Below are 27,639 nucleotides of genomic sequence, written 5' to 3'. Positions count from 1 at the left end.
GCAATCATGTATGTAAGATAAATTTCTGGAAGTTGAAATTCTGGGTCAAAATATAAAAGTTCTGATAGTGCTAAATTATCTCCCACAAAGGTGGGTTTTGTTTGTATCAATTTATACTTCTATCGACACTGAACAAATTGCATATGTGTTGAGCGCAAAAGGGCAGTTGGCTAGAGGACAAGACCAACTCATCTGCAGCAACATTTGCTGGGCTCCAGGTCCTCAACAGTCTATAAAAGCTGGGACAAGCTTCTAGCAAGGCTGAGCGTCACATTCTGATACAGGAATCCTGGCTTTTGTGCTGTGAGGTTTTTAAGCAACATAATTGAAGGAGGGCCAGCCCTTAATCAGCCACATTCAAAGCCTTGGGTCCAAGGCCTGTGTCACAGTAACAGTATGACCTGCCAGCGCTTGTCCTCTGTCCTTTTTCTGCTGTCTCAGCATTTATTGATCGAGACCTGTCTCCTCACATGATTAGGGGGATGGGGCCTGAGACCTGCAGTTGCAGCCTCACTGAACTTGTGGGCGGAGCTGCCATTTCAGTTTTGGCTAGGACTGATTGCCTCAGGAATTTGGCAGGGGCTGGTTTCGGTGCAATTTCACAGAAAGCCATCCTGCGCGAAATTGGCTGAGGCATTGGCTGAGGCATGTTATCCTTTATGTCTTGGTCTCTTTCCTCAGGGCCTCACCAGTATTCTGGGTTGACATATGGTACTCCCTAAAGCTGAGACTTTGTACTCTTTATTTTCACATCCTCTTCTAAAGTAGGATATCAATGCTCAAATAGAGCCTCAAAGATTGGCCTTTGGATTACATCTGTCTGAGCCCTGTATAGTGAGTCATTTGGATAACAGTTGGAATAATTCAAGAACAAAATTAATTTTAGAGTGGTAGAGGCTTGCTTCTCCAAGAGGAGACTTTCCACAATGCTCAGAACCTCTGGGCATTTTTTTTCCTCTTGATATCACTTTGCATCAAGTAGGCTAATAGAAAAATTAGCATTTATCATCATATGTTCAATCGTTGCTTGAATAATTACATGGGATCAAAAGAACAGGTGGCTGTGTACATGTGGTAGGGGATATATATAGAGAGAGATAGCTCCTGAAGGAAAAGAAGGCAAATCTAAATGAGTGGGATTCATAGTTTGAAACCTTCCTAATGGCATCAAGTTTTGAAGACAGCCTATCCTATTTATTGGGTTTTATTTTCCCCCTTCAATTAGAGGGACAAAAAGAAGCAATGAGATAATAATTGAATCTTATGGAGAAAAGCTATGAAAACAAGTACATATTAAAAGACATTTCTTGGGGCTCCTTGGGGACTCAGTCTGTTAAGCATCTGACTCTTGATTTTAGATCATGTCGCAATTGATGATTCATGAGATTGAACCCCATGTTGGGATTTTTTCTTTCCCTCTCTGCTTCTCCCCTTACTAAAAAAACAAAAAAACAAACAAACAAGCAAAAAACTTAAAAAGGCATTTCCATGCTATTTCCCCATTTCTCATCTCGTGTGGAGTTTTCTGCAAGACATGGAGACTGGAGACTTTTTTCTTCACAGGTGCAGTATCTCTGGAGCCATCCTTGTGCCTCTGGAGAAAGAAATGTCAGGAGACTGCCGACTGACATAACATCTTCCTTCTCTCTCACAGTTCTTACAGGGCAAGTGCTGGGGAGGGAGGATACCTGGGTTTCCAGTGATTCTAACACAGGTAAAAAGATGATAGTACCAGCATTAACTGTTGGGCTACCTCCAGAAGGACCACCCTAATGAGATTCCAAGGGAACATTTGCAGGGATGGGGAAGAGATCAGCTCTGTCCCCAGAAGAATCCTTTAATTAGGAGACAAGGAACTGCCAGCATTGATCTTGAAGATCACCCACTGTCTGCCTCACAAGAACTGCAGCAGACTGGTCTGGGCCAAGTAAGCCAGGAGATACTGTGAGACTCATTTGCACAAGGCTGAGGAGTGATCTTGATAATGCCTTTCTATACAGATATCCGAACTTTAACCATGTGTTGCTTATAACAGACCACAGAGAATAGAGTCTAATAAATTTTCAAACCAGCAAACTACCCTTGTTATAAGCAGCATGATTTACAAAGTTACTCTGTACAGATGACAATATTTCAAAGTTAAATAATTCCTTTTTTTTTTTTCCTGGATTTAACTTTGGAGTCTTGCCTTGGATGACTGAAAGCTATTTCCATTTAACTGAAGGGTGAAATGACACTGTTTTGAGTTCATAACAGAGAGATGGGTTAAAAAAATTCTTAATGTATTTAGATAAGCAAAAACCGTAGGAGATCAAACATTTATTTATTATTTAGTCTCTGTGTGGGTTTTCGGTTTATATATTTATGGCTTATAGGTTACAGAAGTCTGAGTGGCTGTTCCAAGATAGAAATAAAAGTGTACTGAGGTTTGTGAATGTTGGATCTTTTGATTTGTAAATGAACATTGGACTGGCAGTAGCTATGAGGGCTTAAGGAAAGAAACCAGTCTAGAAAGAACCAGATTTCTCTGCCCAGTCCATATAAATGTTATCTTAACTTTGGCCCTTTTGATACTATTTCATAATATGATCTGTATAGAATTTCATACTTTTGATAATAGAGTTTATACCTATCTACATCATAAAACTGGCTACTTTCTCTCTGGGAGAGAATATTGTGGACTATTTGCTTAATTGATATAGAAGGTGGATTTACATTTTCATGGAAGTACTTCTGGCTGTTTTGTGACAAGATACAGAATATGTCATGATCCTTTGTTTCTTTTTCCCAATCCCAGTTAATAAACAACATCTCACCCTAACGTGAGGATTTAACATTTTCAAAGACCTTTCAAATGTGGAGTTGTTTTAGTTTTCACAACTTGGTAAGCTAGGCTTTATTCTCTACCTTTTACACCTGAGGAAATTGAAGCTCAGATTACTTAAGAGACTTTGGTAGAATGTAAAGGTATATGAGTGTAGAGAGGTGAAGTAGGACTCTCTCAAAATGGATTTGCAAACGTCTGTCAAACAGACAGACTAGCATTCTGTCTCTCTGACACACGGTTTGGACCTTATACCTGAGGAGTTTGGGGAGTTTTCTGTCCCTCAACTGGTTCATTGGTTTCTCAATGTTTGGAGGACTTTGATTTCAAATTCTAGTTGTTTTTAGCTGGTAAAGACTAGAAAATCCCTTAGGAGAGTGGCCTGGGAGACTCTGTGGTGCTTTCTGAGAGGTGAGAGTCATTATCAGGTATAATTAACCTCAACATCTTTTGAGGAGGTGGTTAAAATTGTGTTGGAGTTATCTAGTTGATATCTTGGAGAAGTTTTTTTTCATTTTAGATGGAGAAACAGCTGCCAGTGTTGAATTTTAGTTTTGAAGTACACATCCAGAGGAAATGGTGATTTAAATATTTACCTGAATGAGCTTTGTTGTGAGATAGTACATATGAAGTACTCTAAAGCAATTGCCATACTTGGTAGCCTCGGGTATAGTATTTGCCTGTAAATAATTAGAGTTCCATCACAAACCTCTTGAATAAAATAACATTGCTTAGGAAATTGGCTGATCATATAGTCTCAGAAAGTCCCAAGTTCTGGCCATTCTTGGTTTGTCCCTGAAGACTTGTACTTCATAGAGCCCTTCTTTCCAAATGGGAAGTAGGAGACCAGCGTGCTGGAAATACACAGTTGTTAGAACTTTGATTCCTTGGTCTTCATCTGTTCTGCGGAGTCCTGGAAACTAAAAGTGGTGTGTGCGTGCGTGCGTGCGTGTGTGTGTGTGTGTGTGTGTAGTTCTAAGCACTCAAAATCCTCTTTAAAGATATGAGACTATTTGAAGTGTGTATGCATTGAAATATTCATTTTTGAGTGTGTGAATCAACTTATGGGGCAGAAAAGCCTCAGATTTAATGAGTAAGATTCGTGTCATTGCCCTTAGGGAGTAAAACCTCATTGGACCCTGGGTAGAGGCCCGTGCTGACCAGGCACCATCATGGCCACCAAAGAGGAATCTTCAATCCTGAAGAGCCAATTGCATGGCCAGTGCAGGTTCATGAGCAATAGGGCATTTTGTGTGTGGGCTTCAGCCATTTGACATAGAACAGCATCCTCCTATATACATTTTTAGAATAGCTAAACATGAGCTCTCTTCTCCCATGTGAAAATTAGAATCAAATAAGCTTTTTTTAAAAAAAAAATTTGCTCTATAACCTATAGGAAGACATAAAGAATAAAAGCGTGAAAAGTGAGTTAGATCTAGTCATCTGCAAAGACCAGCATGATATTATAAATAAAAATCATGGCTCGCTTGTTGCAAAAATAAGATTTCTGTTCGCATGTCTTATATGAGATACAAGCAAACCAACTCTAACTAAGCTAAATATTTTGTTCAGAAATGAACTCACACATTTTTGTGGCCTTGTGTGGGAAGGCCTGATTCACAACAAGCTAACTTTTTCACAAAAGGTTTATAACTAAAGCAGCATGACTAAATCTTGGAAGTATGTTGAAGTCTCAGCTGTGGTGGTGAAGCACAGTGGGGTTGGGCATAGAAGAGAGGGAACAGTTTATTCCTAAAATTATATATCTATATCAAACAGCAGTGAAGAAACATTGTAGAAGTTCCGGTGACTGTTCATTTCCTTGCCGGTAGATATCGGAAGTAACTGTGTTTATGGTCCAATGCGTGAAAACATTTTCTGCTTGCTACCTCTCACTACCCTGTTGGGTTTTGCAATAGCATACACCATCACCCACAGGTGACTGGAAAGTTCTGCTTATGTGGGATGGCAGAGGAAGGAATGAAATGGAATCTTGACACGATGGTGAGGAACGAGCCGGCTATGCTTGGCATTTGCCTCCCCTCAAGATAAAAATCAGCATATATAAAGGAGTAAGGAAACACTAGGTAGAGAATAATTCTTTCCCAGCTTCTCAGCTACAGCTAGAAATTGTTCTTCTTCTTCTTTTTTTTTTTTTTTTACAAATAGTNTATTGTGGAGAGTGCTGCTATGAACATTGGGGTACATGTGCTCCTATGCATCAGCATTTCTGTATCCCTTGGGTAAATTCCTAGCAGTGCTATTGCTGGGTCATAGGGGAGTTCTATTGTTAGTTTCCTGAGGAATCTCCACACTGTTGTCCAGAGGGGCTGGGCACCCTCCTATACTGTTGGTGGGAATGCAAACTGGTAGAAATTGTTCTTGATTTGGTTCTCAAAAGTTTGGCTCAGTTCAAAGAAACATAAACATTTTATGCAAATGGACAACTTCATTTTCCATCATCTAGCAGGACCCACAGTGTTTGTATTTGTTTTTTTATTTGATGTATGTATGTGTGTATGTATTTATTATTGAAGTGTAGTTGACATATGATGTTCTCTCAGTTTCAGGTGTACAACTTAGTGATTTGATAATTCTGTGCATTACTCAGTGTTTGCCATGATAAGGGTAGTCACCATCTGCCACCATGTTATATAAAGACTTGATCTTTCTGTAAACTGAGTGTCCAGGGAGGAGTGTACATTAATTTCTTGTGTTCAGCACATGTAGAAATATTTAAAGAAACTTCTGCCCTTGCCATGCTCTCTCCCTCTCAAAAGTAAAAAGTATTAAAAAATATTTTTTAAAAAAGAGCCTTGAACAATTGTAGGGGTTCCTCAGTGGCTCAGTTGGGTGTCCAACTCTTGATGTTGGCTCATGTTGTGATCTCATGCTCATAGGATCAAGCCCTGCATCGGGCTCTGCACTGAGAATGGAGCCTTCTTCGGATTCTCCCTCTCCTTCTTTCTCTTCTCCTCCCCTCCTTGCATGCATGCCTGCTCTCTCTTTTAAAGTAAATATCTTTAAAAAATGTATTCATTCATTCATTCAAACAGTATTTAAGTGTCTTTCATGTGATAGGCATTGAGGTTGGCCCTGATAAGTGAAGTTTCTACTTCCATGGAGGCAGCGGAGAGGCAGACATTAAACACACACACTGTTGTGACAGATGCTAGAATGGATAATTATTTAATGTGAAGGGAGTCTGAAGTAGAGGATTTAACTTAGTTCTGGAGGTCAGGGAAGGCTCATCTGAGGAAGTGGTCTTCAAGTTGTGTGCTGAGGAGAAGGTGGAATCACCCTGCAGCCAGGAGACAAAAGTAGAGATACCAGCTGTGGAAGGACGAGTTGGGGGGAGGGCACACGGGAGACTGCAGGATAGAATAGACCATGATTGTATTGAATTTATTCAGTTACCATTTTAAAAGCTTCTAGCTTGAAAGGAGTATACAGCAACTTCTGTGGATGTCCTCAATATTGAAGGAAAGGTAGAAACTATTGAGTTTTCAACCTTTTAGCCCAATGACATCATTTTATATTCCTTTTACTTTAAGATTCTCCAGTTCCTGGAATATCAGCTATATCAGCTATACAGAATATACATATATATTCAGCTTTTGTTTACTACTCAGAAAAAGCAGCAAATCCAGGATAAATTGTGTCCTCAAAAAAGACCGAGTTAGAGAGGTACACGTTAGTTTCAATTTATACAGATATTTCCATAGTTCTAGGTATTCGTATCTAATATATTTGTTTGAAAAGCAGAGTTGTCAAAGTTATATGATCTTTTAATGCATTTAAGTTTGAAATCTATAATTACTGGAAAAGAAATTATTTGAAATGTTTAATATATGTCAATCATTAGTGATTGATAGTGCAGCTAATAAGGAATGAGCTTGCCTATCACCAAAATATTTTAAATCTACCAGGCCTCAATATCTTTCAGCAGTACTGTGTTAACTGCAAGATTCCAAAAAAGAATGAATGTACAAACAGATTGTGAATTCCTAGATGATGCATCTGCTATTACAACGAGCCAGGGCTTGGCTAACCTATTTTTTTTTTTTTGTATTAGATTATTTTTAAGAACAGAGAGATTGAATTCTGTGTCATGTTGTAACTGCATTAAAGTACTTCAGACTTTTCTCTGACCATGTCTTGGCTTCAGTCTGGAGTCTGTGCATTGTCTCCATGAGTCTGGTTTGAGAAAGAACACCTTTGGCCTCAAGAGATCTTTTAAGTATTGCTGCATTATAGTAGCCAAGCATTCATCTTTCTGATTAGATGTGACATCAGTGAGCCACTATCCCATATATGCTTCAAAACACAAAAGGAGACTTGCACAAGGAAATACTTCTACTTTTTTAAAGGGTACTGAGAAGGTTTGAAGTAAGTATGACCTTAATATCTATGCATAAGGTATTAACTGTTAAGAGGATTTTTTAAACCATTCTTAATTTTTTTTAAGTTTATTTATTTATTTTGAGAGAGACAGAGAGACTATGAGCAGAGGAGGGCCAGAGAGAGAGAGAGCGAGAGAGAGAGAGAGAGAGCGAGAGAGAGAGAGAGAGAGCGAGAGAGAGAGAGAGAGAGAATCCCAAGCAGGCTCTGTGCTGCCAGTGCAGAGTCTGACATGGGGTTCGAACTTATGAAACCATGAGATCATGACCTGAGCCAAAACCAAGGGTCAGACACTCCACCAACTGAGCCACCCAGTCACCCCTGTTAATAGGATTTTTAAATATATCCTTCTGTAATCTCTTCTTGGGACAGATGCATTGTTCATAAAACTCTATCATATGAAGACTGATGGTTATGATGGTAATGATTAAACTTTTATTGTTACTACATGTTTATTGCATATTAAACAATTTTCATAGTGCTTCATGACCGTCAACTGCCTCGTAATGTGTTTGTGTCCCATTTCAGAGATAAGTCCATAGAGGTACAGGGCATGAAGGTGACCTCTACAAGGCTGCATAGTATATCTGGAACATTGGCTCCAGAGCCAATACCTTTAGCTGTTTCTTTATAAATATATGCATAACTACATTTCTCCAAGTTATCCACTTAAAAAATAATGTTGATCACTTCACTAGCTTAACCCTCCATTCACAGCTCATTTGGTCCAGGACACAGTTATGCTTATCAGAAAAAAAAAGAAAAACATTTCATAATTAAGTCAAACACCAGCATCATGTCTTATCAAATATATCAGAATGATGGACGGCCTATAAATACAGATTTCTGGGCCCACCCTGAAACAACAGAACTGTGTCTTAGAGAGATAGGCTTAGCATCTAGCAGCATTTCAACACCCTCTTCTGATTTTCCCTTTTATAAACATAGAGCCACTGCCACCCACATACAAGGTGTAGTGACCTTGAAATTCAGCAACCATGCAGTGAAGACCTCAAGCATTTGTATTTGAGATTTCCGAAGCTCAGAATGGCTTCTTATTTGTATTCATGTCTTCTTTAAAATCCAGTTCAGGTGTGTGTCCCCTGCAAAAGCATTCTCTGACCTCTTCAGGCAGAGTGCACCTCTCTCCCTCTCTCTCTCTCTCTCTCTCTCTCTCTCTTAACCTATTTCTATTCTGTGTGCATGCATTATTAAACCTTCACTACAGTGTGATTATCTATTGACTTTTCTGTCTCCTTTCCCAGAGGGACAACCTTGAGGGAAATTCGTCAGAGATACATTTCCCTTGTAGTTCTTCCTACGTCATTTTTCTCAGTCTCTAGTTTTGCATCAGCCATACACCTTCTTTGCTGGCCCAAACTGGTCTCCTTCGGTTCTGATTTGTCCCCCACAGATTGGACTGGACACTGTTTCTATCAGGTCTCTATACCTTTTGGCAGATTTTTTTAATACTTGGTTTTAATTGTTTAATGTTCAGATTTAACCTAAGTAATAACATCACATTTGTAAATTCCTTAAAATTCCAAGATCCTCACATGTCTTAAATCAGTGGTTCTCAAACTGTCGCATGCCACATGTGAAAATTTTATTCAAAATGCAGATTCTGGGACAGGACCTAAGTTCTGCATTTGTCACAGGCTCTAGGTAGGGCCTATGCTGCTGGTCTGCTGTCCCTCTGAATAATAACTTAGCAATCACAGATACAGTGATAATGGGGTAAATATTAAAATGTACCCCATTTTTCCAGATCAAGAGAGTTAAGCAAAGAGAGATTAAATACATAGATTGAAGTAGAAAGTGTATAAGCGACATCATGAGAGTTGCACCCAGGTCTAGAGTGGGTGCTAACCACCCCTTACATAGCCTCTAGAGTATGTAGATTTGCCTCCCACATATATACAGCTTTGGCTCTTCCTGCTCCTAGATGCTATGGTATTTACCCACATGAATTTAGAGGGCAGGGAAGTGCCAGCACTTTACTCTCTACAAAATGGCCCAGTATAGTTGCCTGGCAGTCCCTCTCTTTAGAAGGAATGGTGAGGGGCAGGAGGAAGGAGAGGTTTAGAGCAGTGGTTTGCAAATGGTCACAGCTCAGATGGCTCTCTTATCACATTTCACATGAAGATGATTAAAATCCAAATAGACTTTGTTGTTTTTTTTTAAAAAAAAATGTTTAATGTTTTACTTATTTCTGAGAGACAGAGACAGAGAGAGAGACAGCATGAGCAGGGGAGGGTCAGAGAGAGAGGGAGACACAGAATCAGAAACAGGTTCCAGGTTCTGAGCTGTCAGCACAGAGCCCGACGTGGGGCTCGAACCCACAAACCGTGAGATCATGACCTGAGCGGAAGTCGGATGCTTAACTGACTGAGCCACCCAGGCGCCCCTGTTTTTGTCTTTTTTCTGTAAGGGTTGCTGATTACATGATCTACTTACTCATGGGTGAAAATATTAATCTTTTGGGTACAGCGAGTTCAGAAACTTCTGTGTAAGAATATCTAAAAGTGTCCATTTACGAAAAAATTTCTAGACACCTAATTAAATGAACTGTAGCCAAGATCACTAAACTAAGTGTATATTTATACACGAATGATTTCTGAAAGTAAATATACCAAAATACAATTGGTGTTTATAGACAACGGTTGATATTGATGTATGGTTCTATCATTTATTCTAATCCTGCCTGAGCAAGAGACTGGAGAAAGTTTCCTAACTGGAGAATTTCATCAAATAAAATAACAATAATGGTTCTCCCCTCCCCCTTCCCCCCACTACCACTGAACAAAATTGCAGGGCATGAAGCCCAAGAATCTCTAGATTTAAAATGCTGCCTAGGTGATTCTGATGATCATTTCAGTTTGACCACCAGCCTCAGACCATTCTGGCTTTTGGCAGAAAGGGAACAACTATTTCAGTATCTCTCAGTCCATTAATCAAAGCGATGTCTCTCAGGTTATTTCTTGGACCATATCATGTGTCACTCTTGGCTACAGCTGCTTAGGGCTTTGCCATTTAACTATTTCATGCCTTTTAGGTTTGGGCCCATTTGTGCATGACTATGATGGTGGCGCTTCACACTTCTGAGGCTTATTTGCAGAAATACTGTCTGTTGGAGATAGGCGATGCTGCAGTGGGAAAACAAATCACTACAACACGACGGATCAGATCTTCGAGACTCTTCTACAAGTGCTAAATAAGTTGTTGAAGGCACGCCAAGCAGCAAATGAGAAAACAGTTGCTGGTTTCAGAAATATTTTGGAAGTGTCTGGTAATTCAAATTTAGCAGGGAAGGTAATTTTACTTATTGAACAAAAGTGATTTATAAATAATCCTGGAAAATTAAGCAGCTGGACTAGCACAGGACTTGCATATGTTATGATTTTTAAATGATTCCAAAGCCAACTTAAAATAAATCTGAGCAATTTGAAATAATTTTATTTACCAGTGAAACCTCACTCCCTTACTTGCTTACAAGAACTTCATGTGTTTGCTTATTTTCGACAGAAAGTGGATTATCATTCTACTGAAATATTCTATATTTTCTCTGTCAAAAGGACCACATATCTGACATTTAGGCATCGGAAGTCTCTTACTCAACTTACTAATTTACTTTCTTTTAGTTCTTAAATGTTTATTTTGAGAGAGAGAGCATGAGCAGAGGAGTGGCAGGGAGAGAGGGAGAGAGAGGGAGGGGGAGAGAGAGAAAGAGAGAGGAAGGGAGAGAGAGAGAGAGAAAGAGAGAGAGAGAGAGAGAGAGAGAGAGAATCCCAAGCAGGCTCCAGGTTCAGTGCAGAGCCTGATGCAGGGCTTAGTCTCATAACTGGGAGATCACGACCTAAACCATTTAACAAGTCAGATGCTCAACTGACTGAACCACCCAGGCACCCCTCAACTTTCTTCAGATAAACAAAGACTAGGTAATTTTGAAAGTGACAAAAACCAAGTTCCTAGAAAATGATTGTCTTATTTCCAACACCACAGCCATGTGGATACTTATTTGGTTTAAGATCATGAACCCGCTGAATTTCAGGAATTTGTTCAAAGGAAAAGTGTAGAAAATTAGTCTTGAGCCATGAGTCGGCAACCCTGGAGGAGTGCGCTTGGCATAGAGAAGCTGAAGTAGGAGTTAAAAAAGAACTATCACAGAAGTAGAATTAGAATGGAGAAGATGATTTTGAGGGTTTCTGGAAACTACAAAAGGAAGCAATAAATTGATTCCTTATTCTCTGGTCACCCAAGAAGGAGAAACTGATCATTTGAAACAATTCATAATTTTACCTTTTTGGCTGCAATAATATTTTTATTATTGCAAACTGTAAGAATGTGTGAAACGAGCTTGTGTAAAACTAAAGGCAAAGTTAAGAGTCCTTGAAGAGCAATTATCATGCTGTGCATCAGTATATTCTCCCTAAGCCCCTAGAGTTTGCAGTATTTGTTGCACAATAAATATATCTTAAAGGAATAAATGAATGTGAATACAAGTATGCTTTTTTTGTGTGCATCGTCTCCACCGAGTTCTGAGTGGTTTTGAAGTGATCTAACACTTTTATTTAACATGACCTTTACTTTAGTATTTAGATTATAGTTTTGAAGCCGATGCTTCTTTTTGAGAATATGGAACATGGTGCATATGAGGGAAGAATAAACTCTCAGTGTCTAAGTCACTTCTTGTTGAAACTTCTTCCTTTACTGTGATGCTCGCAAAATCACATGGCTAAAATCTGTTATTGCTCTTCCATTTTACTTTGTAATTGCCGCTCTGAATGGTTTGTGAATTCTTTTGGGAACTGCTTAGCCTCATACATACCTTTGTTTAAACATGTGTAACATAAAGAACTTCAATAATATTTAGGTGTCCAGGGACACTGTGTGGGAGGAATCAATATATCTGTGTAAAAAAGTAGATATGGGTTGGCAAGTATTTAAGTTTTTCTAATGAATTGTCTGGCTGCTGTTTTGATGATAGAAACCAGCAGATTGAGTCTTTTGTCAACAGGAAAAACAAAAGATATCTCTTTAACCTTTAGTCAATATTAGATAGTTAGTCTTGGTGTTATGTATTTTTTTATTTTTTTTTTAATGTTTATTCATTTTTGAGACAGTGAGAGAGAGAGAGGTGAGGGAGGGGCACAGAGGGAGGAAGACACAGAAATCTGAAGCAGGCTCCAGGCTCTGAGCTGTCAGCACACAGCCTGATGTGGGGCTCAAACCCACGAACCGTGAGATCATGACCTGAGCTGAAGTTGGATGCTCAACTGACTGAGCCACTCGGGTGCCCCTTTGATGCTTTGTATTTAGGCATCGATATTTCTTTCTTTCTTTCTTTTTTTAATANAGTTGCTGCGGTGGAGGTCAAGGAGGTTGTTTCCTGCTTTCTCCTCTAGGGTTTTGATGGTTTCCTGTCTCACATTCAGGTCCTTTATCCATTATGAGTTTATTTTTGTGTATGGTGTGAGATAGGCATTGATATTTCTTGTTGGCACAAAGAACTTTTGAATTAGTATATTATGTATATTTTTTTATAAATGTTGGAGTTAGGAAAAGTTAAATCGATGAAAGCTTTGGGTTGCCAACATTTGATAATGTATAAAGCCCCCATATTNAACCCTGCATCAGGCTCTGTGCTGACAGCTCAGAGCCTGTAGCTTGCTTTGGATTCTGTGTCTCCCTCTCTCTCTGCCCATTTCCCCACTCATGTGATATTTCTCTCTCTCTTTCAAAAATAAAATTTAAAAATTATAAAAAAAATAAAAATAAAAAGACAAACATTTGAACCCAGGATATGGGTAAAAATGATTACATGGCTACATAAGACATATTTTACTCTTCATCTTCTGTCTTCCATTTATTGGCAGAAGAATTAATCAATGCAGCCACTTGGGACATATTATCTTCCAATTCCTAGAAGTAAAACATTAAATAAAATATATTAAAATCATATAAAATGTAGATTGAATATATATAAAGTCGTATAGCAAAGAAAATGATTATGTTAAGTATGTTAGACCATGTTTAATGCAAGAGTTGATATTTTAAGTCAATATTTGTTATAATTTTTTCAGAACTTATTACTTTGCTCTGAAGAAAATAAAAAAGAAGTGAGATACCTATTTGTTGATATAATGTGAAGTGACTTCAACAATGAACCTAAGTTTGCTTTTTAAGCATTACTGTATTTCATAAAGCATAAGGACATTGAAGACATGATCATTACTGACCTAGAACTTGTTCCCTTTCTTTGAAATTAACATTTTAGAGTAGACAGGAAGGCTTTGGTAGGTCTCCCTTGCCATGAAGTTAGGAAGAAACTTTTCAATTAAAAAAAAAGAAAAAGAAGCATAGCAGTTATTACTTAAAAAAAATAAGTGAGCACTTAATATTGTCAACTGAGAAATGTATATTATAATTTATCATAATGTGACTGCTACCATTGCATATTTTAATCTCTGGTCATTAATTTTTGATTACTGAAAGTTATTTTGCCACACCTACAATATTGGCTGTGGTTTATACCTATAAATTACATGCTCAATAAGCTTAATAGTGAAATCTGATTACTCCTATGGGTCAAGGTTTGGTCAGAGGTGGCTTTTGTTTTAGGAAGCTGTATTTGACCATACACAGCCCTGTCTGTAAAATAAATGGATTGATTGTGCTGCAGTGTAGATATTGTGAGATTTCTGCATAAATCAGTAAGCACTGGTTCCAAAAGCCTTATTCCCATTTGATTAGAAACCTTCAGGTGTCCTGTTTGAGTGGTGGTCTCTGTTTTAATAGCTCTGTAGGTTGACAATAGACAGGAAGGACCTAGGACAAGCCATGATCATAGATTAAAAACAAATGTATGGAGTGACTAGGTGGCTCAGTCACTCAGTCAGTGAAGTGTCTGTCTTGATCTCAGCCCAGTTCTTGAGGTCAGGGTTGTGAGTTTAACCCCCATGTTGGGCTCTGTGCTGGGAGTGGAGCCTACTTTAAAAAAAAAAAGCATGATATTTGTCCTTCTCTGCCTGACTTATTTCGCTCAGCATAACATCCTCAAGGTCCATCCATGTTGCTACAGAAGGTCACATTTCACTTNGGGGGATGGGCACGGAGGGGGGCACTTTTGGGGATGAGCACTGGGTGTTATATGGAAACCAACTTGACAATAAACTATTTGTAAAAAAAAAAAAAAGTATGAGCTAAATGCATGATGGGCATTAACGAGGGCTTGTTGAGAAGAGCATTGGGTGTTTTGGGTAAGTGATGAATCAGTGGGTTCGACTCCTGAAATCAATACTACATGGAATGTTAACTAAGTTGAATTTAAATAAATAAATTTTTAAAAATGTATGCGACATAGAAAGCATAATGAAGCAGAGTGTTTTTTATTATCAGTGTTTACTTTGCTAGCCCCTCATACCTTGTAGGGAAATTTATAATGCTTATAACATATGTTTTTGCCCTTGCCGTGTCATTTGCTGCTTCAAATCTCCATATTGCCCACTGGGTGTTAAGTTCTTTTGAGGCAGGAATTGAAAACCCAGGCTAAAAGGAATAACCAACATGGCAGCATGCCGAGGGCTGAATGCTGCATTAGGCTGGTGCAAGTGAAGAAATTTTAATAAGTAAAAAATGGCAGTAAGACTGTCAGTACTCCTTTGCCAGAAAAGCCAGAGGGTAGGTGGAGAGTATAGGAAGGATTTTTAAAAGTATTCTATAAACATTAGATTGGGAGACACATGAGACAATTCTAAGTGGTCTCCTGGGGATATGAAGAAATTAAAACAATTAAACAATCTGGTAATGCAGAGTACAAACCAAACGGAATCTTCCTTGCGCTCTCATTTTTATAACTTCACATTAGATGGTAGTTTATGTCCTCCAAGGTTATACTCATGCACTGTTGAGGCAGCCTCTTACTGGCAGTGCTCTGGTTAATGATCTACCTCTGATGCTCTGTCCATCGATCCCTTTATAACTCACTGCCTCATCCATTCTGTACACTAATTTCAGATTAATTTTGGCTTTCCAAATGTGGTACATTCTATTGGTTGTCTATTCAATAGCCACTGCCCCCTCCCCCCTTTCTTTTCTAATAGAACCATGGTTGAGCAACAGCAAAAGGCCCAGTATAGAATCTAAATCATGACAGGTGTAGTCTACTATTGGCAGCCCGTTTTCCTTTGCCAACATTCAGTTTTAGAGTGGGTATGTGGCTGCATTTTGGCCAAAGAGATGTAATGACACTTGGGCTGGGAACTTTGGGAATGGATTTTCTTCTTTGAGAAGGAGAAACCTGCATAAAGGGGAATTGATTGTTGTGATATATAAGAATAGGAAGTCTTAAGACAAATGTCACTATATGAAGGATCAGAGACTAGAAGAAGGATGTTAAGAGCTTAAGGTTTGGAAATGCCAACATCTGGACTCTTATGTAAACAATATATGCTCTGTGGCATAAGCAGCTGTTAAGTGGGTATTCTGCTATTAGTTGCAAATGGATTTTAAATAATACCTCACATTCTCCCCACATGGCTAGGGATTTGCATTAATAAATGAAGGGTCAGCCCCCTACTCTGGCATCTAGAGCTTTTTTAGCAGCATTTCACATGAGTTGTCTTGTTTCTCTCTCCCTCCCCTAGCCTTCAACTTCCCTTCTTTCCTCCTTCTCCATATGTAAGACCCCTAGTCAAACTTGCATCTTATTCTTGAGCATCCATTCAATCTTTTAGCTACTATCCCTTTGTCTTGCAAATCCTTCAACCTGTAATGTCTTCTTCTAGGCGACTTTACCTAAATTTGAAATGTCCCGTCTGAAATTGTACAGTTTTCCTGATGTCTTCTTTAACTGCTCACACAGACAATAACTCAAATATAACATATACATATATGTCATGTATTTTACATGTATGTGTGTGTGTGTGTCTATGTTTGGGGTTTGGGGGAGAGGGCTCTGTTTAGCACTGATTCTCTCTTCTCATGATAGTAACCTGACATTCTTTTCAAAACCGTTCCCCTAGCTCATGTACTTGGGACAGGCCTTGGTCTCCCATCCTCGACCCAGCCATTATGACTGCTTCATAGATTCCAAATGATCCAGTTGAATCCCATTAGATTCCAGCCCGCAGTGTTAGTTAGAACTTTGGTGGGAAAGATTCTCTTTTGTCTGCTGGAATTTAATCAGGGAAGATAAAAGCCTGGATTTGCAGGGAGCTCCATTCATTGGTAAGCAAAGCCTAAACAGAAAGGAGGAGAGCTAGAATAGAGACTAGTTTTTTAGAACAATGTTTTAGACTGAAGTCAATGGCACCATGGCATCTTTTAAAGTCCGTTATCTCTTTCTATCTTTCCTTCTTGTTCCTTTCCTCCCTTCCTTCACTCCCTTCTCCCTCCTCCTCCCCCTTTCTTATTTTCCTTGCCTGCCTGCCTGCCTGCCTTCCCTCCCTCCCTCCCTCCCTCCTTCCTTCCTTCCTTCCTTCCTTCCTTCCTTCCTTCCTTCCTTCCTTCCTTCCTTCTTCTTCATTCCCTCCCCTCCCCTTCCCATCTCTCCACTCCAGCTCTGCTCCCCTTTCTTCCCTCCTTCTTTTTTTCCTTCTTTCTTCTACAGTTAGGTTTACTTAAATCATTGAATTAAAAGGGATTCAGCCTCCCTCTCACAATGTATTCATTTGTTGGTCACTTCTCACATCTGAGTTAAACAGTTACACATAGATATGTAGATAGAGCTCTTATTTCTTCTGTTGGTGCATAAACTTCCTAGGTCTGGGCACAGTAAACCTGATACTTCACTCAGCACACTTCTCTGCCTTTTGTTTAGTAGACACAACATAAGGGACTACTGAATTAATGTACACTCTGAAATTCTGTATATCTTGGGATGATAGCCAATTTGAGATTTTCTAAGAATTGCCTTAGAATCATAGCATCATATTCAAAAAGTGTTGTTCTTCTTTCTTTTTCTTTTTTTTCTTTCTTTCTTTTTTTTTGGTCACATGTCTGTGTCTCATAACTGTTCAGGGGGTTTTGTATATAACCTCTTCCATTTCTTACTCATTCTAAATTGTATTCTCCCGACTTAAGGAAAACCTAATAGTTTCTTCCTTTTAGGACTGATCTGGAGTTTTAAACTGCTCCAATGCCCAGTTTTTAAGTTTTTTCATTTCTTATTCTCTTTCTTTCTCCACACCCATCTCCCTCCCTCTCTAGCCATTGCTTAGTGATGTCATTTAGGCTTTGAATACCATTTATAAGCCAACAGTGCCCAAATTTATATCTTCCAGTTGTATGTTTTATATATCAGACTCGTCCAAAATATGTTCTTCATCTTACCCCCATAAACCATGTTTTCTCACATTCTTCCTGAGCTTATTTGATGGCACATCTCTGCTTCCAATTGCATAGATTATAGCTTTAGATTTCCTTCATTCTCTTTTCCCCCTCACATTCCACTGAAAATCTATTTGCATACCTTGTAGGCTGTACCTTAAAAATATATTCTGAAGCTGAGGTGCCTGGGTATCTCAGGTTAAGAGTCCTACTTCAGCTCAGCTCATGATCTCACAGTTTGTGGGTATGAGCCCTTTGTTGGGCTCTGTGCTGACAGCTTACAGCCTGGAGCTTGCTTCGGATTCTGTATCTCCATATCTCTCTGCCCCTGTCTCACTCAAGCTCTGTATCTCTCTGTCTCTCATAAATGAATAAATGTCCCTGTTATCTTTCACCTACATTGTGTTAATAGTCTCACTGATCACCATTGCTTACTTCCTTGTATCATGTTCTGTTCCAGACATAATAGTAATGTTTGAAAAATAGAAACAGATCAAATTATCTCAAAACTGACCTTGAGTACTTTTGCTAAACTATTATTGTATAACTAAGTTGTCACTTTATTTTATCCTAATTGGATGAAAATTTACATCCAAAGTGATTGATAGTAAGATAATAAAAGCCAAGATTCTTCCAGTGGTCTAAAAGTGGCCTTCCTGCCATATATCTGGTTTCATTCCAACCTTTTGGCCTCTTCCCAGTAACTTTCCAATTACTCTCGTCTGTTTGGTGTTTCTAGAACACAACAGACAAATCTCTCCCTATGGACATTTTATATTTATTCTTTCCTCTACCTGGATTTTTTTCCCCCATTTAATCCTATGGCTTCTTCCCTCACCATGTTCAGATCTTTGTTCACATTTCAGGGTCCAGTGTCTCTCACCTGAAGCCCTTTTTTCCACATGCTCTCCTCTCTCCTCTTTCTCTTCTCCATTTCTGTATTCCAAAGCCCCTAGAACAATGCACCACACAAAGTGGGCACTTAAAACATTTTTGTTTAAGGAAGGAATGCCTTAAGCACCTGGGTGACTCAGTCAGTTAACCATCCGACTTCAGCGCAGGTCATGATCTCCCTGCTCGGGAGTTTGAGCCCCGCGTTGGGCTCTGTGCTGACAGCTTGGAGCATCAAGCCTGCTTCAGATTCTGTGTCTCCCTCTTTCTGTCCCTCTCCCATTCTCATTCTGTCTCTCTCTCTCAAAAAGAAGTAAAGTATTAGGAAAAAAAAAGAAGGAACACGTGAAATCTAAGATACCTGAGTTTATTTTTAGATCACTTCTAATATTCATCATTTACATGTTATACATTGCACAATGGTTTTATTTATTTACATTAAAATTTTTTTAACGACTTTATTTTTAAGAGACAGAGACAGAGCACAAGTAAGAGAGGGGGAGAGGGAAGGAGATATAGAATATGAAACAGGCTTCAGGCTCTGTGCTAACAGCACAGAGCCTGACATGGGGCTCAAACCTGTGAACTATGAGATCATTTCCTGAGCCAAAGTTGAATGCTTAACTAACTGAGCCACCCAGATGCCTAATGGTTTTAAATGTATAAAACAGTTTTTGGTATTCCTTATAGTGTTCATTGTCAAATATACTTGACCTTTTTATTTCAGTTCAAACAAATAATGAGTTTGATTCTCAATATGAAATGGTGATTCTAGACCTGTAGAAACTTTTTTTTTTTAGATCTTCTGTTCAATCATTGACCATTATTTTGAGTTAGTCATATGTATTGTAATATTCTATTCTCATTCCCCTATTGGCTTTGTAAGGTTTATTTCTCTCTTTCTTTGTCTTTCTTGTGTGTGTATAACATTTAGTCATTCCTCTTGGTTTTCAGTATGCATCATTTTTATTATATTACTTTGTGTGAAGTGGAAGACTGTTGCAGTAATATACTATCTTTTATTTCTTACTGAATTTGTGCTATTATTGTCACATACAATATATCCACCTATATTACAAGCCTCATGATCGTGTCAAAATTATTGTTGTATACAATTTACATGTATTTTACTTATTTATTTTTATTCTAATGTTTATTTACTTTTTGAGAGAGCGAGAGAGAGAGAGAGAGAGAGAGAGAGAGAGAGAGAGAGAATAAGTGGGAGAGGAGCAGAGGGAGAGGGAGACACAGAATCCAAAGCAGGCTCCAGGCTCTGAGCAGTCAGCACAGAGCCTGACATGAGGTTCGAACCTGTGAACCATGAGATCATGGCTTGAATTAAAGTCAGAGGCTTAACTGACTGAGCCACCTAGGAGCCCCAATACAGTTTATATGTACTTTAAAGAAATATAATAAAAATGTAGTCTTCTGTATTTATCCGGATAAGTTTCTTATTTTTAAGTTTATTTATTTTTAAGAGAGAGAGAAAGGAAGTGCAAGTTGGGGAGGGGCAGAGAGAATCTCAAGCAGGCTCCAGACTGTCAATACAGAGCCCAACATGGGGCTCAAACTCATAAACCCATGAGATCATGACCTGAGCTGAAATCAAGAGTCTGATGCTTAACCCATTGAGACACCCAGGTGTTCCCAGATATTTATGGCTGTTTTGTTCTTTGTCTCTTCCTTTATATTGAAGTTGCCATATTGGCCAATTTCGTTCAGTTTGAATAACATGAATTTGCTTCACATTTTTGTCTTTTGATCTAAAAATGTTTTTATTATCATTCATATTTGAAGCATATTTTCACTTGATATACATTCATAAGTTGACAATTTTTTTAACTTTGAAGTATATGGTTTTTTTGGTCTGCACTATCTTATTAGAAATCAGTCATTACTTGGAAAACCTGGGTGGTTCAGTCGGTGAAGCACCTGACTCTTGATTTTGACTCACAGTTCGTGAGTTCAAGCCCCAAGTAGGGCTCTGTGCTGATGGTGCAGAGCCTGCTTGGAATTCTCTCTCTCCCTCTCCCTCTGCTCTACCCTCTTCTCACTCTCTCTCTCTTTCTCTCAAAAAATAGATAAATAAAGATTAAGAAAATCAATTGTCATTAATTCATTGTTCTCATATAATATGTGTTGTTTTTCTTGCTGCTTTCAATATTTTGCCTTGATTTATGATTTTCAGCTGTTAGGATATAATAAATCCAAATGTGCTTTATTTCTATACATGCTTTCTGAGATTTGCTGACCTTCCTGGATCTTGGTATTTATTTATTTATTTATTTATTTACCAACTTATGGTGAGTTTGAGCCCTCATTTCTTCAAGTATTTTTTCTCTTCCCTTGTCATTCTCTGTATTTGAGACCATTTGCATTTATGATGTTTTATACCAATATTTATATTTTACCATTTATATTTATGTTTTACCACTTAATTTTGACTCACACATCCTTGAGCCTCTCTCTCTGTTTTTTTCTTTTTCTTTTATTGTTTCCAGGCTGTTAACTCCTTCACTCACCCCCTTTTGCTTTTCAAATATTTTGCTTTTCAGGTCCATCTGTTTATTTATTATGATCACATATTCATTTACGTCTCTGAACATATGCAAATACATACACACCTTGTCTACTAATTCCAACATCTAGGCTTTCTCGTGGTCAGTTTCTGTTGTTTTTCTCTGGGAAGTGTTGAGTTTCATTCTTGCAAGGATCCCCTTACTTGTAACCTTGCTTATAAAAAGCTTTGTTACAGTGAGTCCTTATTAGCTATTATTCTGGGACCCATAAGTGACTTCCTGGGAGTCAGCTGAAATACCAGGTGTGCAGCAGAGACATTCCCTTCTTGCTGGCCCTCTGTGTCTCCTAGATAGCACAGATGCTGAAATGTCCCGCTAGCCCACGGCTCCAGCATTTGTTCTCTTCCGGACTTTGCAGAGGCTCACTCACAATACACACAGCTTAGTATTTGACCGACAAAATAAGGGGAGCTCCATGTAGATTCTGGGACTTCCCTTCTATTCAGCTCCCTTTTGTCTTCTATCCTAATCCACAACCTCTGGTCAGTTTAATGACTTATATCTTCAATATGTTTCCTCAGTTTAGAAAGACTACTGTGCTCTGTTTGTCCTTGGCTTTCCTGTGTTCTAGAAAGTGCCTCTGGACACAAAGCCAGGGATGTTTTTGGTCTGACTCCATGTATTCCCAGACTCTCAGGCACTACAGCCCTTTGTCCCTTTTACCCACTGTTGGCAAACAATTGCCACATGAAACTTTCTATTTTAATTTTGAAGAGCTAGGCTAGTACTGCTCACACCATCATGGCTGGGATCAATGGCAAATTACATTTTCATAATTCTACGTAGGCTACAAAGCTTGGGGGAAACCCTAAATAATTTTTTCTTTCTTGAAATCTAGGCTCCTTCCTTTAATTGTCATTCTCTATGTGTTTTACATAGAGATACAAAACAATAATTTTTTAATGAGAAGGCCATCTAATAGCATCTCAAATGCCATTTGAAGATGATGTAAAGTTTTTCCAAGTTAAACATGAATGACCCCATTTTAAGTTCTGGATTCACTCTATGTCTGTAATTTAGGGGAATAGATAATGTTAAGACCGTAACTATAGTACTGTGCTTAGAAAGACAAATATGTTTGGGCTTATTGAGTGCATATTTAGGGCATAATAAACAGAGAGTCTGGGTGGCTCAGTTGGTTAAGTGTCTGACTCTTGATTTTGGCTCAGGTCATGATTTCATGGGTTCATGGGGTCAAACCCATGTCCCTTTTATGCACGCTAAGTGTGAAGCATGGTTGTGATTCTCTCTCTCTCTCCCTCTCTCCCCCTCCCTCCTGTCTCAAAATAAATAGACATTAAACAAAACAAAACAAAACAAACCAGAGATGTAATAAACTAGACCAGACAAAAATGTGTTTGAATATATTTGTAAATGTGTGTGAATGTGTACTTGGACATACCTAGTACTAATTGTATAAACACTAACAGAGATTTCTTTCTGCTTACCAAAGGTAACTATGCCCATGTCCCCCCCACCCCAGTAAAATATCTCTCCTTCTTGCATTGTATGTTCCCTGCTTCACCTCAGGTAAATTATTATTTATTTGAAATTTTGAGGTCCAAATTTTGTAGTAGTATCTACACCTTATACTTCTTTATACATTAATGTATAATTAATAACACAGTTGATTTTTAGAATGTAGGATATTACTTAAATGTGTCTGGTCTCCTTTATCTCTACCCATTCTGTATCATCCTAGTAATCTTTGCTTGGTTTTCAACAACTTTTAATAGTGACTTTTCACCTGGAAATTAAATTTATGGCCTAAATCCCATTAAGAAATTATGCTGGTAAATTATAGCAGGCATATTGTTAGCTTTTTTTTTGTTTTTCCACTTTTGGAAATTCTACTACTTTTTGGCCACAATGGTGCTTAAGAACTCTAGCTGTCAAGAAATATTTTATGAATTCTACACTAAATTCCTCCTGGGACATTTTCAATCTTTGCACATATAATCCAAAATCTCATTATTATGAACATTATTCAGCTTATTTAAGTACTGAACAAAATGGTCTTAAATGAACTCAGTCTTCATCCTTTTTAAAAAAGATATGAGCAAGCATTAAAAGAACCCTGAAGAGAAACACAGTGACTAATTCAATAAAATCCATCACATCCAGAAATCCTTGCAACCAGGAATTCAAAGCACATTTTTATTATTAAGCTTCATCCCTTTAAAAATAGCAAATGATGAAAGCTGGGTCTCCAGGGACTGAAGGCTTCAGTTTGAATTCTGGCGCTGTCACTTGTCAATTCTCAGTACTGGGCAGGTTACTTAACATCTCTGCACCTCATTTACTGCATGTTGAAGACGAGAACAACAATGTACCTATCTCCTTGGATTATTCTGAATGTAAAATGGATAATAAATGCAAAATAAGTTTAGAAAAATCCTTGTAACTTCATAAACATTTAATATATTCAAATTATTAACAAGCATGGGTTATGGGCCCATTTAATAATTATTATCTACTGACCTATCCTAAATACATTATTAACTATCTTTATATCTTTAGGTACTTTTAGGCATGTGTCTAGCTCCCCAAAATAGTTTCTTATATAGGAAACACTAAGTTGAACATTTTCTATGTTATGTAATCCGTATAATGCTATATTTTATTTTTTGCATACCAATAACCAGAACTCAAGGAATTTAAATATATTCAGTTCCCCCTTCTGGTAATGCAACAGTGGTTATTTTTTTTACCAGTAGTTCCGAACCAGGGCAGTATTATCCCCATGGGATATTTGGCAATGTCTGGAGACATTTTTGGTTGTCAGAACTGGGGAAGTGATACTGGCTTCCAGCGGGTAGAGGTGAGGCCAGCTGCTGCCCTCCTACCATGCATAAAACCATCCTCCACAACAAAGAAGTATCTGACCCAAAATGTCATTGGTGCTAAGTTTGAGAAACTGTTTTAGACCAAATCTGCTGAGAAAAATCTGCACACCTGTTAAAAAAAAAATATGTTTGGGAAGTGAGAAAGCTATCTAGACAGCAAGAGTTTTCTGGATTAGAGCACTGACTCCTCACCTCTTCAGGAGAGGCTGGGCGCCAACACAGGGTGTTGGGTGCTATAGCAGTGTGTGCATGGGGGCTGAAATGCACCTGTACTGCCTGGGAGCTGATGCAGACTGAGGATGCTAGGAACAGCTGGAGTGGGTGGCCATGTACTTCATGGGAATTCTGAGAGCCAAAGGCTCTGCAACAAGCAGAACACCAGACCCTGTTGGGGCCCTGGGAGATCATTTATGGCATCAACCAAGAGCTGCTTCCTAAGAGGGGCACAGGGAACAGGGGCTGGAAGGCTTCTGCGCCCACCTGGAGCTCTACATCCAATTCACTGTCGATGTGGAGAGGTCCTGGACCTCTCCTGGACCTCTCCTGGACCTCTACCTGCAAGAGCAAGTAGAGAAAAAGAATGTTTCTGGAGATTCGTGTGACTTCAGGAATTTTGTGAGCCTTCGTCTTCAGGACCTGCTCCCTTGGCCTCTGCAGAGGCTCCAGCAGTAGGAGATTCTTGTCATGGCTTTGGCTGAAAACACAGGTCCCCACAGCCCTGACCACCAAGGGACTCCCCCAGGTTTCTTGGCTAAGTGAAACTGCCCATAGAATCCACAGCATTGGCCAGAAATAGAATAACCAGCACTTCTTGAGGGGGGGGGCAGTAACCACCAGAAAGAGGGGCTTACCTCAGGTCATTGGTTCCCACCCCACACTTGGCTGGTGGGAGTGCCTCCCCATGGGGAGCTTCACAGGACTGTTCTTCTTCTTCTCTCATGTGTTCCTCGTGTTCCGCTTCCAAACCTGGAACACCCCCTTGTACCTGCTGAAGAGTGGCACCTTTGCCTGCCATGTCCTCTACCCCATGGCCCAGTGACAACACCACAGGGTCTTTGGCCACTCAAGAGGCCCTTGTGGTGCACTGCTCAGCCCGTCCTTTCCCCTGTGAGAAGTTACTGTTTATGTCCACAGACAAGGAGGGCTGTTGCTCTGGCCCACTGTTTGACCTGGGCCATCAGCAGCCAGAACTAGAAGAATCTGACAAATTCCAGAACCTGGGATACTTGAGGGATAAGTCAGAGTCAGGAGTACAAAGAAATCTTCACTACTAAACAAAACATGGAATACTTGATGGTTTGAGAAGGGTCGTTTTATGTTTGCTTGGTACCAAGCCACACAAACTCATTTGACCAGCCCTGAAGAATGAGGAAACCAGGGCACCAGGGTGGTTCAGTAGGTTAAGCATCCGACTTCAGCTCAGGTCATAATGTCATGGTTTGTGAGTTTGAGCCCCACATCAGGCTCTGCACTATTAGCACAGAGCCGGATTTGGATCCTCTGTCTCCCTGCCTCTCTGCCCCTTCCCCATTAGTGCATGCACATTCTCTCTGAAAAATAAACGTTCAGAAAAAAAAAAATCAGGAAGCCAAATTTGACCCAACTGAACCTCTACTGAACTGGACCCTCCAACACAGATGCAGGGATTTGGGACCGAGAAGCCCGGTACTATGTCGGTGGCTGGTCGTTTATCAAGATTGCAGCTTTGTAACTGTGGACATTTTTATGTTGTATGCTGTTTCTATAATTTCCCACTAGACTTTAGTAGAGTGTTTTCCTTTTAAAAAAAGAATTTTCTGGATTAAAATCTTTTTAAAAAATTTTTAACATTTATTTATTTATGAGAGACAGGGAGACACAGAGCACAAGTGGGGGAGGGGCAGAAAGAGAGGGAGACACAATCCAAAGCAGGCTTCAAGCTCTGAGGCGTCAGCACAGAGCCCAATGTGGAGCTTGAACTCACAAACTGCAGGATCATGACCTGAGCCGAGTCAGGCGCTTAACCTACTGAGTCACCCAGGTGCCCCTGGAGTAAAAATTTTAGAAACGGCATAGAGTAGGTAGTCTGGTATCAGGAGTCATTGTTCACTTTAAAGCTAGTGTTGGCAAACTGTCACCCATAGGCCAATTCTAGTTTGTTGAGTTTCTCTATGGCTTTCAAGTACTCTTGAGCACACTGGCACTGTGAGCCCTGGAGACCAGGCTGAGACATCTTCCTCCACTCCTTGCTTCAGTCTCAGCCTGCCTCCCTAGCCAAAAGCTGTGGGTTGCCATTGTCCGTGGTTCATGTTGGTCTTCACCTAAAAGTTGAGAACTCTGCTTTTGGCAACTGCCAGTAGCCTAGAACCTGAACTCAGTGAATTGGCTCCACCCTGGCCAGCTACTCAAGTGGACATAGCTTGGCTCTCTAAAGGGAGAAAATGGTGTTCTTAGTTTCAGGGAGACAGAGTCTAACACTGTCGGGTCCTTGCAGCTTAATCTCCCTGTGTGTCCTACCAGGCAGGTCACTCTTCGTCTGGAGAATGCCTCTTCCATATTGGTAATTGGACCCAAAGTGTGCTAACAACCCAGGATGGCCCTTCCTAAGAATCAGCACAGGGTAGGAGATTTCTCTCTTGTTATATATTTACCTATACGGTGTACTCAAGTTCTCTTCTTAATCTGCAAAGTCTAAAATGTATTACTGTCTAGCCATTTACAGACAAAGGTTACCGATTTCATCTCTAAGGCACTTAAATGGCTGCTTTCATAGAATTATAATAGATGAGAGGGTGAGAAGCAGAGCAGAACTTTCAGCAGCTTCAAGGAGGTTAGAAGACAACAAATTGAATTTAGAGAGAGCCAAGGAGAAGTTGTCTTGGAAAATGCCACAGTTTTCTGAAGGAGATTCCTTCCATAGGGCTCTGTCCTAAGATGAAGTCTAATCAGAAACCATGTTAGTGGTCCCCAGTGTTACCCGTCTCTGGCCTGTATGGCAGAAAGCAGTGTAAATCTTGGCTGGAAAGAACATCTTCCATTGTCTGAAAAATATCTCTATAATTTTTATATACACTATTCAGCACTATATCAAAAACAATCAGGTGTTCAGAAACAGGGATGGTCAAAAATCCAAGAGCAAAAAGTGACTATAGAAACATTCAAAGGAAATCCAGATCATCAAATCAGCAGGTGTAACATTAAAATAATTATGATTAAAAATATAAGGAATCAAAAACAAGTTGGGTGACTTTGGCAGAGAACTAAATAAAAATATAATGAAAATATTAGAATGAAAAATATAAAGAAAAACTAAATATGTAAAGAATAACTCAGAGGAAGGGGTAAGCTCAGATTTCCTGTGTCTGTGATTTCTAGGTCTGTTGCTTGTCATGGAATAATCTTCTGGTTAAAGGCATAATTTTTCTTCTTTGTTCCGGTAATTTTTGTTTATATGGAACATTATCAGTCTTATGTTGTCGAGCTTCAAGATTTTTTTTCTTTCTTTAATGAGTTTTTGGGTGTTGTTTCTGCTAGCAGTTAATTTGCTTGTATATCAGTTCCTTTTAAGGGTTGTTTTAAAGCTTATATATGAAGGATCTAAAATACCCTTTAATTGGGGCTATATTATATTTACGTATGAAATGTGGTTCCTAAAGCCCTCTTGCAAATGCCTGAGTGTCCAGCAGGGTCTTTCTTAATCCTTTGCATTTTTGCTCTTTGCATGCTTTCGTAGTTGGTCACTTAGAGCCTTGCCCTACAGAAGTACAGTTTCATATTCAACTCAAATCTC

General features: G+C 39.2%; 1 protein-coding gene and 1 pseudogene across 5 annotated transcripts in view; both read left to right on the top strand.

The window, feature by feature from the left end:
- The window catches only part of PRR16 (proline rich 16), a 787,493-nt gene that overhangs the window by 263,038 nt on the left and 496,816 nt on the right, over positions 1 to 27,639 (top strand). The gene's annotated exons all lie outside the window — the stretch shown is intronic.
- On the top strand, positions 483 to 25,144 carry LOC144216871 (uncharacterized; annotated as a pseudogene).

Source organism: Crocuta crocuta, unplaced genomic scaffold (assembly GCF_008692635.1).
Source record: "Crocuta crocuta isolate KB4526 unplaced genomic scaffold, BGI_CrCroc_1.0 scaffold218, whole genome shotgun sequence".
NCBI classification, from domain to species: Eukaryota; Metazoa; Chordata; class Mammalia; order Carnivora; family Hyaenidae; genus Crocuta; species Crocuta crocuta.
The sequence above is the reverse complement of the archived record's forward strand: the minus strand, read 5'-3'. Positions and strand labels throughout refer to the sequence as shown.